We start from the raw sequence: 13,731 nt of genomic DNA on the forward strand, positions 1-13,731 counted from the left end.
ACTCCCCATACATGAACATTATTGAGCATATCGGGGAGGTCTTGCAACGTGCTGTTCTGAAGCAATTCTGTGTAGCAATTCTGGACGTGTGGGGTATCGCACTGTGCTGCTGGAATTGATCAAGTCCGTCGGATTGGACAATGGACATGAATGGATGCAGGTGATCAGACAGGATGCTCACGTACGTGTCACCCGTCAGTGTTGTTGTTGTTGTTGTTGTGGTCTTCAGTCCTGAGACTGGTTTGATGCAGCTCTTCATGCTACTCTATCCTGTGCAAGCTTCTTCATCTCCCAATACCTTCTGCAACCTACATCCTTCTGAATCTGCTTAGTGTATTCATCTCTTGGTCTCCCTCTACGATTTTTACCCTCCATACTTCCCTCCAATACTGAACTGGTGATCCCTCGATGCCTCAGAACATGTCCTACCAACCGATCCCTTCTTCTTGTCAAGTTGTGCCACAAACTTCTCTTCTCCCCAATCCTATTCAATACCTCCTCATTACTTATGTGATCTACCCATCTAATCTTCAGCATTCTTCTGTAGAGCCACATTTCGACAGCTTCTATTCTCTTCTTGTCTAAATTATTTATCGTCCATGTTTCACTTCCATACATGGCTACACTCCATACAAATACTTTCAGAAACGACTTTCTGACACTTAAAACTATACTCGATGTTAACAAATTTCTCTTCTTCAGAAACGCTTTCCTTGCCATTTCCAGGCTACATTTTATATCCTCTCTACTTCAGTTATTTTGCTCCCCAAATAGTATAACTCCTTTACTACTTTAAGTGACTCATTTCCTAATCTAATTCCCTCAGCATCACCCGACTTAATTCGACTACATACCATTATCCTCGTTTTGCTTTTCTTGATGTTCATGTTATATCCTCCTTTCAAGACACTGTCCATTCCGTTCAACTGCTCTTGCAAGTCCTTTGCTGTCTCTGACAGAATTACAATGTCATCGGCGAACCTCAAATATTTTATTTCTTCGGCATGGATTTTAATACCTTCTCCGAATTTATCTTTTGTTTACTTTACTCCTTGCTCAATATTCAGATTGAATAACATCGGGGAGAGGCTACAATCCTGTCTCACTTCCTTCCCAACCACTGCTTCCCTTTGTTGTCCCTCGACTCTTATAACTGCCATCTGGTTTCTGTACAAATTGTAAATAACTTTTCGCTCCCTGTATTTTACCCCTGCCACCTTCAGAATTTGAAAGAGAGTATTCCAGTCAACATTGTCAAAAGCTTTCTCCAAGTCTACAAATGCTAGGAACGTAGGTTTGCCTTTCCTTAATCTAGCTTCTAAGATAAGTCGTAGGGTCAGTATTGCCTCACGTGTTCCAACATTTCTACGGAATCCAAACTGATCTTCCCCGAGGTCAGCTTCTATCAGTTTTTCCATTCGTCTGTACAGAATTCGCGTTAGTATTTTGCAGCCGTGACTTATTAAACTGATAGTTCGGTAATTTTCTCATCTGTCAACACCTGCTTTCTTTGGGATTGGAATTATTATATTCTTCTTGAAGTCTGTGGGTATTTCGCCTGTCTCATACATCTTGCTCACCAGATGGTAGAGTTTTGTCAGGACTGGCTCTCCCAAGGCTGTCAGTAGTTCTAATGGAATGTTGTCTACTCCCGGAACTTTGTTGCGACTCAGGTCTTTCAGTGCTCTGTCAAACTCTTCACGCAGTATCATATCTCCCATTTCATCTTCATCTACAGCCTCTTCCATTTCCATAATATTGTCCTCAAGAACATCGCTCTTGTATAGGCCCTCTATATACTCCTTCCACCCTTCTGCTTTCCCTTCTTTGCTTAGAACTGGGTTTCCATCTGAGTTCTTGATATTCATATAAGTAGTTCTCCTTTCTCCAAAAGTCTCTTTAATTTTCCTGTAGACAGTATCTATCTTACCCCTCGTCAGATAAGCCTCTACATCCTTACATTTGTCCTCTAGCCATCCCTGCTTAGCCGTTTTGTACTTCCTATCGATAACATTTTTGAGACGTTTGTATTCCTTTTTGCCTGCTTCATTTACTGAATTTTTGTACTTTCTCCTTTCATCAATTAAATTGAATATTTCTTCTGTTACCCAAGGATTTCTACTAGCCCTCGTCTTTTTACCTACTTGCTCCTCTGCTGCCTTCACCACTTCATCCCTCAAAGCTACCCATTCTTCTTCTACTGTATTTCTTTCCCCCGTTCCTGTCAATTGTTCCCTTATGCTCTCCCTGAAACTCTGTACAATCTCTGGTTCTTTCAGTTTATCCAGGTCCCATCTCCTTAAATTCCCGCCTTTTTGCAGTTTCTTCAGTCAGTGTTGTATCTAGGCGTATCAGGCGACCCATATCACTGCAGCTGCACACAAAATGCAGTATACGATACTAGAGGTCTCACCAGTCTAGACACTTCATGCTTTATCCAATTAGAGTCCATATACTCGACGCTGTTTACTCTTGGCATGCTCTGTGGCCGTAGCTCAGTGATGTAAACATACCGCTGCGGCAGTGGCACACTGTGAAACGTCCCCTTAGAAAAATTAGTGAACTACTGTGATGGTAAATCCCATACGTTATTTGATTTTCAAACAGCTGAGCAAAACTGAACGTACTCAGACATTTCGCTCTTTACCTATTCTGATCAACACTAAACTGACACACAATATTTTTTGTAGCGCAACGCAATCTGACTTTCAAAAATCCCTACAAAAGAATGGCCCTGACCAACATTAACCTATACCTTTCACAAATCACTTACCTCACAAAAATCTTCGTTACTCGAACTACTGCAATACAGCGAGCGCCACTACTGCCAGCTAAATAAAAGATTCAAACTACTGAAGGCACTAACTACTGATAGGCATAGTTAGCAAATGAAAGATTTTGATAGAAAACAAACAATGTATTTACATTAATATTGTTCAAAAGTCATAATATATATAGCATGACATCCATTCTTACAAATGTACTGTTTCTGATAGACACACGTCCAGATCATCCGCTCTCAAAAATCCGCCATCTCACTTCCCCACATCCACCACTGCTGGCGGCTCACCTCCAACTGCGCAACGCTACGCGCTGTTAACAGCCAACTGCCCAACACTACAATGGCCAACAACAATGCAAACCAGCCACCGACTGCACACAGCACAGCCAGTGATTTTCATACAGAGCACTGCGTGGCGTTACCAATAAGAAAACCTAAACAGCCTACTTACATAGCCCCGTGGCGTTACCAGTAAGAAAACCTAAACAGCCTACTTACAACTGCAAGTACAGTATCAACAACAGCTTCATTAAGTTTGATCTTCGTATATCCATAATTAAAACGGACGACTTGGGACGTCAGCTGGCGTAATATATGTTAAGAAATGACGTAATTCCTTCAGCTGTATTAAGTTGTTGGTTTTTTTGGCAACTAGTTTCGATGTTGTTACAACATCATTTTCTTACTACCTGCCTTACTACTTGCCTTCTGCATGGAACACGCCAATCTCACCACTGACTACTAGTGTTAGACACATAAGGTTACTGTCAATGAGTATGGGCCTGAAGATGATGATGTAACAACATCGAAACTAGTTGCCAATAAAACCAACACCTTAATACAGCTGGAGGAATTACGTCATTTTTAACATATCATTCAGTTTCTGTTTAGCACTGCAGTGACATGCTGCGTAGAGGCATACAGCACTTTGATAGAGTCAGCATAGTGACTTCACTTTCAGCAGATCATACACAGCAAGTTGTTGCCGATCTGTTACATGACGCTCACAGTGGTGTGTCTAGGGCGTGGAGAAAGTATATAGAGACGGGAAATGTGAATGGTAGAACTCTCTCTGGTCGTTCTCGTGGGACAACACCAATGCAGGGTCATTTCCTCGAACTCAAATCAGCTGACAGAAATACTGGAAATTACTTCTCCCGCGCAACAGGGTTTCGTATCTCAGACCAAACATCATAAAAGGTTGCACCAGGATGATCTTCACTCTAGAAGACGAATGAGAAGTTTTGCGCTGAACCAACCGACGCAGTCGAAGCACCTTGGCTCCTGCGCATCAACACTGGACCATTGCGTGCAGCAGTAATGTCACGTTTCCTTACGAGACCAGGATTGGCTTACGACCGGACACTACACGTCTTAGGGTTTTGAGAAGCACTAGACGGCACCAGGAACGCCAATACGATCAGGAAGTCAATTCGTTTGTAGGTGGATTGTTGTGGGTGGCAATAATGATGGGACGGCGGCCTCTCTAATTCCCATTGTTGTTGTTGTGGTCTTCAGTCCTGAGACTGGTTTGATGCAGCTCTCCATGCTTATCTATCCTGTGTAAGCTCCGTCATCTCCCGATACCTACTGCAGCCTACATCCTTCTGAATCTGCTAAGTGTATTCATCTCTTGGTCTCCCTCTACGATTTTTACCTTCCACGCTGCCCTCCAATGCTAAATTTGTGATCCCTTGATGCCTCAGGACATGTCCTACCAACCGATCCCTTCTCCTAGTCAAGTTGTGCCACAAACTTCTCTTCTCCCCAATCCTATTCAATACCTCCTCATTACTTATGTGATCTACCCATCTAATCTTCAGCATTCTTCTGTAGAGCCACATTTCGACAGCTTCTATTCTCTTCTTGTCTAAATTATTTATCGTCCATGTTTCACTTCCATACATGGCTACACTCCATACAAATACTTTCAGAAACGACTTCCTGACACTTAAAACTATACTCGATGTTAACAAATATCTCTTCTTCAGAAACGCTTTCCTTGCCATTTACAGGCTACATTTTATATACTCTCTACTTCAGTTATTTTGCTCCCCAAATAGCATAACTCCTTTACTACTTTAAGTGACTCATTTCCTAATCTAATTCCCTCAGCATCACCCGACTTAATTCGACTACATTCCATTATCCTCGTTTTGCTTTTGTTCATGTTCATCTTATATCCTCCTTTCAAGACCCTGTCGATTCCGTTCAACTGCTCTTGCAAGTCCTTTGCTGTCTCTGACAGAATTACAATGTCATCGGCGAACCTCAAATTTTTTATTTCTTCGGCATGGATTTTAATACCTACTCCGAATTTATCTTTTGTTTACTTTACTCCTTGCTCAATATTCAGATTGAATAACATCGGAGAGAGGCTACAATCCTGTCTCACTCCCTTTCCAACCACTGCTTCCCTTTGTTGTCCCTCGACTCTTATAACTGCCATCTGGTTTCTGTACAAATTGTAAATAACTTTTCGCTCCCTGTATTTTACCCCTGCCACCTTCAGAATTTGAAAGAGAATATTCCAGTCAACATTGTCAAACGCTTTCTCCAAGTCTACAAATGCTAGGAACGTAGGTTTGCCTTTCCTTAATCTAGCTTCTAAGGTAAGTCGTAGGGTCAGTATTGCCTCACGTGTTCCAACATTTCTACGGAATCCAAACTGATCTTCCACGAGGTCAGCTTCTACCAGTTTTTCCATTCGTCTGTAATTAATTCGCGTTAGTATTTTGCAGCTGTGACTTATTAAACTGATAGTTCGGTAATATTCACATCTGTTAACACCTGCTTTCTTTGGGATTGGAATTATTATATTCTTCTTGAAATCTGGGGGTATTTTGCCTGTCTCGTACATCTTGGTCACCAGATGGTAGAGTTTTGTCAGGACTCGCTCTCCCAAGGCCGTGAGTAGTTCTAATGGGATGTTGTCTACCCCCGGGGACTTGTTCCGATTCAGGTCTTTCAGTGCTCTATCAAACTCTTCACGCAGTATCGTATCTCCCATTTCATCTTCATCTACATCTACATACTCCTTCCACCTTTCTGCTTTCCCCTCTTTGCTTAGAACTGGGTTTCCATCTGAGCTCTTGATATTAATACAAGTGGCTCTCTTTTCTCCAAAGGTCTCTTTAATTTTCCTGTCGGCAGTATCTATCTTACCCCTAGTGAGATAAGCTTCTACATCCTTACTTTTGTCTTCTAGCCATGCCTGCTTAGCCATTTTGCACTTCCTGTCGATCTCATTTTTGAGACGTTTGTATTCCTTTTTGCCTGCTTCATATACTGCATTTTTATATTTTCACCTTTCATCAATTAAATTCAATATATCTTCTGTTACCCAACGATTTCTACTAGCCCTCGTCTTGTTAGCTACTTGATCCTCTGCTGCCTTCACTACTTCATCCCTCAGAGCTACCCATTCGTCTTCTACTGTATTTCTTTCCCCCATTCCTGTCAATTGTTCCCTTATGCTCTCCCTGAAACTCTGTACAACCTCTGGTTATCCAGGTCCCATCTCCTTATTTTTCCACCTTTTTGCAATTTCTTCAGTTTTAATCTACTGTTCATAACCAATAGATTGTGGTCAGAGTCCACATCTGCCCTCTAATTCCCATGTACGGCAATACCTGTGAGAGGTGTTACAAATGATTGTAAAGCCCTACAGACGTGAAGTCGGTGACAACTTCATCCTACACGACGACAATGCAAGACCGCACCGTACTCTGTCAGTGTCTCGGTATTTTCAAAGATGCAACGTTAACCGAATGCAATGACCAATACAGTCCCCAGACTTGAATGCAACTGAACATCGATGGGACCCGTTGAAGGTGGAACAGCGCCTTGAGGACCTCACAGAAGCCGTTGAGGAGTGGGACCTCGCACCCCAAGATATACACTATTGGCCATTAAAATTGCTACACCACGAAGATGACGTGCTACAGACGCGAAATTTAACCGACAGGAAGAAGATGCTGTGAAATGCAAATGATTAGCTTTTCAGAGCATTCATACAAGATTGTCGCCGGGGGTGACACCTACAACTTGCTGACATGAGGAAAGTTTCCAACCGATTTCTCATACACAAACATCAGTTGACCGGGGTTGCCTGGTGCAACGTTGTTGTGATGTCTCGTATAAGGAGGAGAAATGCGTACCATCACGTTTCCGACTTTGATAAAGGTAGGATTGTAGCCTATCGCGATTGCGGTTTATGGTATCGCGACATTGCTGCTCGCGTTGGTCCAATGACTGTTAGCAGAATATGGAATCGGTGGGTTCAGGAGGGTAATACGGAACTCCGTGCTGGATCCCAATGGCCTCGTATCACTAGCACTCGAGATGACAGGCATCTTATCCGCATGGCTGTAACGGATCCTGCAGCCACGTCTCGAACCCCGAGTCAACAGATGGGGACGTTTGCAAGACAACAACCATCTGCACGAACAGTTGGACGACGTTTGCAGCAGCATGGAGTATCAGCTCGGAGACCACGGCTGCGGTTACCGTTGACGCTGCATCAGAGACAGGAGCTCCTGCAATGGTGTACTCAACGACGAACCTGGGTGCACGAATGGCAAAACGTCATTTTTTCGGATGAATTCAGGTTGTGTTTATAGCATCATGATGGTCGCTTCCGTGTTTGGCGACATCGCGGTGAACGCTCATTGTAAGCGTGTATTCGTCATCGCCATACTGGCGTATCACGCGACGTGATGGTATGGGGTGCCATTGGTTACACGTCTCGGTCACCTCCTGTTCGCATTGACGGCACTTTGAACAGTGGACGTTACATTTCAGATGTGTTACGACGCGTGGCTCTACCCTTCATTCGATCCCTGCGAAACCATACATTTGAGCAGGATAATGCACGACCGCATGTTGCAGGTCTTGTACGGGCCTTTCTGGATACAGAAAATGTTCGACTGCTGCCCTGGTCAGCACATTCTCCAGATCTCTCACCAATTGAAAACGTCTGGTCAATGGTGGCGGAGCAACTGGCTCGTCACAATACGCCAGTCACTACTCTTGATGAACTGTGGTATAGTGTTGAAGCTCCATGGGCAGCTGTATCTGTACACGCCATCCAAGCTCTGTTTGACTCAATGCCCAGGGGTATCAAGGTCGTTATTACGGCCAGAGGTTGTTGTTCTGGGTACTGATTTCTCAGGATCTATGCAATCAAATTGCGTGAAAATGTAATCACATGTCAGTTCTAGTATACTATATTTGTCCAATGAATATCCGTTTATCATCTGCATTTCTTCTTGGTGTAGCAATTTTAAAGGCTAGTAATATATATATATATATATATATATATATATATATATATATATATATATATATATATATATATATATATATATATATATATGTGTGTGTGTGTGTGTGTGTGTGTGTGTGTGTGTGTGTGTATGTGTGTGTGCGCGCGCGAAAAAATGAGTATCCGAGTTAATATGGGCCAAGGAAACAACAAATTTAAAGTGAAATGTTTATCCTTTGCGGATTATATGGCATTGATATCTGAAAATCGAATAGACGCAACAGTTATGCTTGATCTGTTACACATGATTCCTGAAAAGACTGGGCTAAAAATATCGAATGAAAAAACCGAGTATATAGAACACAAACATAAGACAGAAAAGTTTATGAAAACAAAATATGGAAAAATAGAGTTGATAGATTCAAAGCCAATGGACTGGATAACACAACAAATAAAGAATGAATAAAAAAGAATTTGCATATAAATTAACACAAAACTACGACAGTAAGAAATCAATATCCATACAAGCGAAGATTAAACATTATAAATCAGTTATTAGGACGCTAGGAACGTATGGATCAGAGTACCTAACATTGAATAAGAAAGGCGAATTAAGAGAACTAGAAAAAAGAGAGAGAAGAATACTAATAAAAATTCTAGGTCCTGAGAAAAACAAGGAAAATAGGTGGATTAAAAGGAAAAATTAAGACTTATACAAATATACGGAAAAGATCACAGATACAATGGGGAAGAGACGGCTAAATTTTATGGACATTTAAAAAGAATGGAGGAAACACAGATTACGTTAATGAGCTGAAAAATACTGTAGGATGGACAGAAGCAGTAAAGGAAGACGCCAACAAAATAGGTGTTACAGAAGAAATAATACGTGACAGGAATCACTTCAGGCTATTGATAGAAGACGCAATGAAGAAGATGAGCCAAAACCTAGACCCAAGAGAGTGTGCACAGATTAGCAGAGACGAGAAGTTGGCGAGAAAATGAAGAACTACTGGGAAGAACGGAAGAAAGAGAAACACCGTAAGTCTTACGTTGTATGCGGTCCATAGCTGTATATATATACATATTAGCATTTGTAGACTTAGAGAAAGCTTTTGACAATGTTGACTGGAATACTCTCTTTCAAATTCTGAAGGCGGCAGGGGTAAAATACAGGGAGCGAAAGGCTATTCACATTTAGTACAGAAACCAGATGGCAGTTATAAGAGTCGAGGGACATGAAAGGGAAGCAGTGGATGGGAAGGGAGTGAGGCAGGGTTGTAACCTCTCCCCGATGTTATTCAATCTGTATATTGAGCAAGCAGTAAAGGTAACAAAAGAAAAATTCGGAGTATATATTAAAATCCACGGAGAAGAAATAAAAACTTTGAGGTTCGCCGATGACATTGTAATTCTGTCAGAAACAGCAAAGGACTTGGAAGAGCAGTTGAATGGAATGGATAGTGTCTTGAAAGAAGGATATAAGATGAACATCAACAAAAGCAAAACGAGGATAATGGAATGGAGTCGAATTAAGTCAGGTGATGCTGAGGGAATTAGATTAGGAAATGAGACACTTAAAGCAGTAAAAGAGTTTTGCTATATGGGGAGCAAAATAACTGATGATGGTCGAAGTAGAGAGGATATAAAATGTAGACTGGCAATGGCAAGGAAAGATTTAAGTGTCACGAAATCGTTTTTGAAAGTATTTGTATGGTGTGTAGCCATGTATGGAAGTGAAACATGGACGATAAATAATTTGGACAAGAAGAGAATAGAAGCTTTCGAAATGTGGTGCTACAGAAGAATGCTGGAGATTAGATGGGTAGATCACATAACTAATGAGAAGGTATTGAATAGGATTGGGGAGAAGAGGAGTTTGTGGCATAGAAGGAGGGATCGGTTGGTAGGACATGTTCTGAGGCATGAAGGGATCACCAATTTAGTATTGGAAAGGAGCGTGGAGGGTAAAAATTGTAGAGGGAGACCAAGAGCTGAATACACTAAGCAGATTCAGAAGGATGTATGCTGCAGTACGTACTGGGAGATGAAGAATCTTGCACAGGATAGAGTAGCATGGAGAGCTGTATCAAACCAGTCTCAGGACTGAAGACCACAACCACATAATATATATATATATATATATATATATATATATATATATATATATATATATATATATATATATATGTGTGTGTGGCTGTGTGTGTGTGTTTACGAGGGTCGCAACTTTCATAGTGGCAACTATTTATTTACAGCTCGTACAAAATAGATACGTGTTTGAAAGTTTTACTGACCTTCAAAGTAGTCACCAGCATTGTGTATATAACCCGTTGCCACCGATGTGGAAGTCGTAGGATACTCTTCGTAGTGCCAGTTGTGTTGACAGTTCGAGCGGCGCGGTCTGTTGCCCGACGAATTTGTAACAGTTTGTAGCTGTTCATTTTTGGAACACAACCTACGACCAGCTTAGAAGTGATGACACTTTCTGCAGGACCTGACCATCATTTTGCATTACAATGCTCAAGCACGTACAGTGCAAGCTGTTACTGATTTGTTAGACTGATGGGGCTACTTCGTCCTATACCAGCTACTGCACTCCCCTAACTTAAGCCCTCGTGCGTTCAACTCGATTTATATGGATCAAATGGCTCTGAGCACTATGGGACTTAACATCTATGGTCATCAGTCCCCTAGAACTTAGAACTACGTAAACCTAACTAACCTAAGGACATCACACAACACTCAGTCATCACGAGGCAGAGAAAATCCCTGACCCCGCCGGGAATCGAAGCCGGGAACACGGGCGCGGGAAGCTAGAACGCTACCGCACGACCACGAGCTGCGGAGAACTCGATTTATAAAGTGAAGGAAACACTTTACGGCATTCGCTTCAGAACTGCTACAAATTCTCGGGCAAATAGACCGCGCCACTCGAACTGTCAACACAACTGGTACTGCTGCGAGTATCCTACAACTTCCACAACGATAGCAACTGGTTATACACAATGCTGGTGACTACTTTGAATCACGTAGCCGGCCGCAGTGGCCGAGCGGTTCTAGGCCCTACAGTCTGGATCCGCGCGACCGCTACGGTCGCAGGTTCGAATCCTGCCTCGGGAATGGATGTGTATGATGTCCTTAGGTTAGCTAGGTTTAAGTAGTTCTAAGTTCTAGGGGACTGATGATCTCAGAAGTTAAGTCCCATAGTGCTCAGAGCCATTCGAACCATTCGAAACACGTATCTGGTTCAAATGGCTCTGAGCACTATGGGACTCAACTGCTGAGGTCATTAGTCCCCTAGAACTTAGAACTAGTTAAACCTAAGGACATCACAAACATCCATGCCCGAGGCAGGATTCGAACCTGCGACCGTAGCGGTCTTGCGGTTCCAGACTGCAGCGCCTTTAACCGCACGGCCACTTCGGCCGGCTGAAACACGTATCTATTTTGCACGAGCTGTAAATAAATAGTTGCCACTACACACACACTATATATATATATATATATATATATATATATATATATATATATATATATATATACATGTGTGTGTGTGTGTGTGTAAAGGAAGGGTAAAAGAACGGATCCGCAAAATTAGAAACCAATACCCCCAACTTCGGCTTGCTGCAGAATCTTTGAACATATTCCCAGTTCGGATATAATAAATTTTCTTGTGACTGAGAAGCTTATGTCCGCGAATCAGCATGGCTTTAAAAAGCACCGTTCGTGCGAAACTCGGTTTGCTCTTTTCCCACATGGCTATATTGCGAACTATAGTTCAAGGGCAACAGGCAGATTCCGTATTTTTAGATTTCCGGAAAGCATTTCACACGGTGTCCCATTGCGGTCTGTTATCGAAGGTTCGAACGTATGGAATAAGTTGACATATATATAACGGGCTCGAAGACTTCTTAAATAATAGAACCCAGTATGTTTTCCTCGACGGCGTGTGTTCATCAGAGACATGCGTATTGTCAGGAGTGCCTCAGCGAAGTGTGATAGGATCGCCGTTGTTCTCTATATATACAAATGCTTCGGTGGACAGGATGGGCAGCAATCTGCGGTTGTTTGCTGGTGATGCTGTGGTGAATTCCATGCAGCTGTGGACAAGTATATATTGGAACAACGAAAAGAAGTGTAAACACCCGCTTAACCGAACAAAAAAGAAACTGTCGCTTAGGACACATCGAAAAATCGGCCGTAGCTGAGCATGTTTTTCGAGATGGGAACCACGAAATTAAATTTCATGAGACAAGCGTTCTAGCACGAACATCCCATTATCGCGCGCGCATGTACAGAGAAGCAATAGAGATTCACGAACACCGTAATAATTTTAATAGGTAAGAAGAAGTTTTAAAGTTGGACAAAATATGGATGTTGACGTTGCGCCAGCAGAATGACAATCGCTTCCTCTTAATCGAGAATGATGGGCCCTTCCTAAGATAGGCATACCGTCGGCATCACGTGACGAATGGTGGTGCCCTCTGTGCGCTCTATAAACGCGAGAGTACCTGGAGCCTCAGTGGCAGTAGCCGGACGACTTCAGAAGATGAAACTTCCTGGCAGATTAAAACTGTGTGCCGGACCGACACTCGAACTCGGGACCTTTGGAAGGTAGGAGACGAGATACTGGCTGAAGTAAAGCTGTGAGGATGGGGCGTGAGTCGTGCTTGGGTAGCTCAGTTGGTAGAGCACTTGCCCGCGAAAGGCAAAGGTCCCGAGTTCGAGTGTCGGTCCGGCACACAGTTTTAATCTGCCAGGAAGTTTCATATCAGCGCACACTCCGCTGCAGAGTGAAAATTTCATTCTGACCTCAGAAGATGTCTCCTGCAGATGGAGACGAAACGTCAGGTAGAAATTTTATACATCGACCACGCCCTCTCAGCCCGGAAGTTTCAACTGAGAGACCCGAGAGGAGTTCACGAAACTTCTTTGGACTGTCCTTCCTCAGTTACCATATAGCTCGCACCTTGCGACTTCCGTCAGTCTGATCCGCTGAAGGATGGACTGCGCGATAAGCAGTACGTCGAAGACGGGGAGATTATTGACGCAGGAAGATTTTGGCTCCGACGTCGAGCAGATGAGTGGTACCATGCGAGTATATAGGCCCTCCTACTAAGATTTTGTGAGGCTGTTGCATTGACGGAGATGATGTTGGAAAATAGGGTTTGGTAGCCAAAAGACTGTTAGAATATGGTGTATTGGAAGCATGAATAATACCAAACAGCTTTCAGGAAGAAGGTGTTGCATTAGTTATTGAACGCCTCTCGTACTAGCAGATCTCTGGATTATGAATTTGGCGTGTAGACAGAATTTTGCTTTTTCTTTTCTTCATCTCCGTACAGCAAAATCACAGTCTCAAGGCAGTTATGCTCTAGTTCATGGACCTTTGCTGCTGCGATTATCATTGGCTCTATAAAATATCCGAAGGATGAGAATTTCTGAGCGTCAGTGAATTTACTAACGGGGTATGGGTACCGCGAAACCAATAACTCATATAGGAGAAAAGGTGGACTTGTGCTCTTTTGAAACTAATTTAGCTGCGATTTCAGCAGAGATGTGAGGCAGCGTATGGGGTGGTGGAGAGGGAGGAAGCAAAAAAGCTTTGAATGATAATCAGTTGAAGCCCTCAGCTGCCGACAGGTGTTGTTGATATACCTCGATGGGGACAGCTGAAAAC

This window comes from Schistocerca nitens, chromosome 12 (genome assembly GCF_023898315.1).
Source record: "Schistocerca nitens isolate TAMUIC-IGC-003100 chromosome 12, iqSchNite1.1, whole genome shotgun sequence".
NCBI classification, from domain to species: domain Eukaryota; kingdom Metazoa; phylum Arthropoda; class Insecta; order Orthoptera; family Acrididae; genus Schistocerca; species Schistocerca nitens.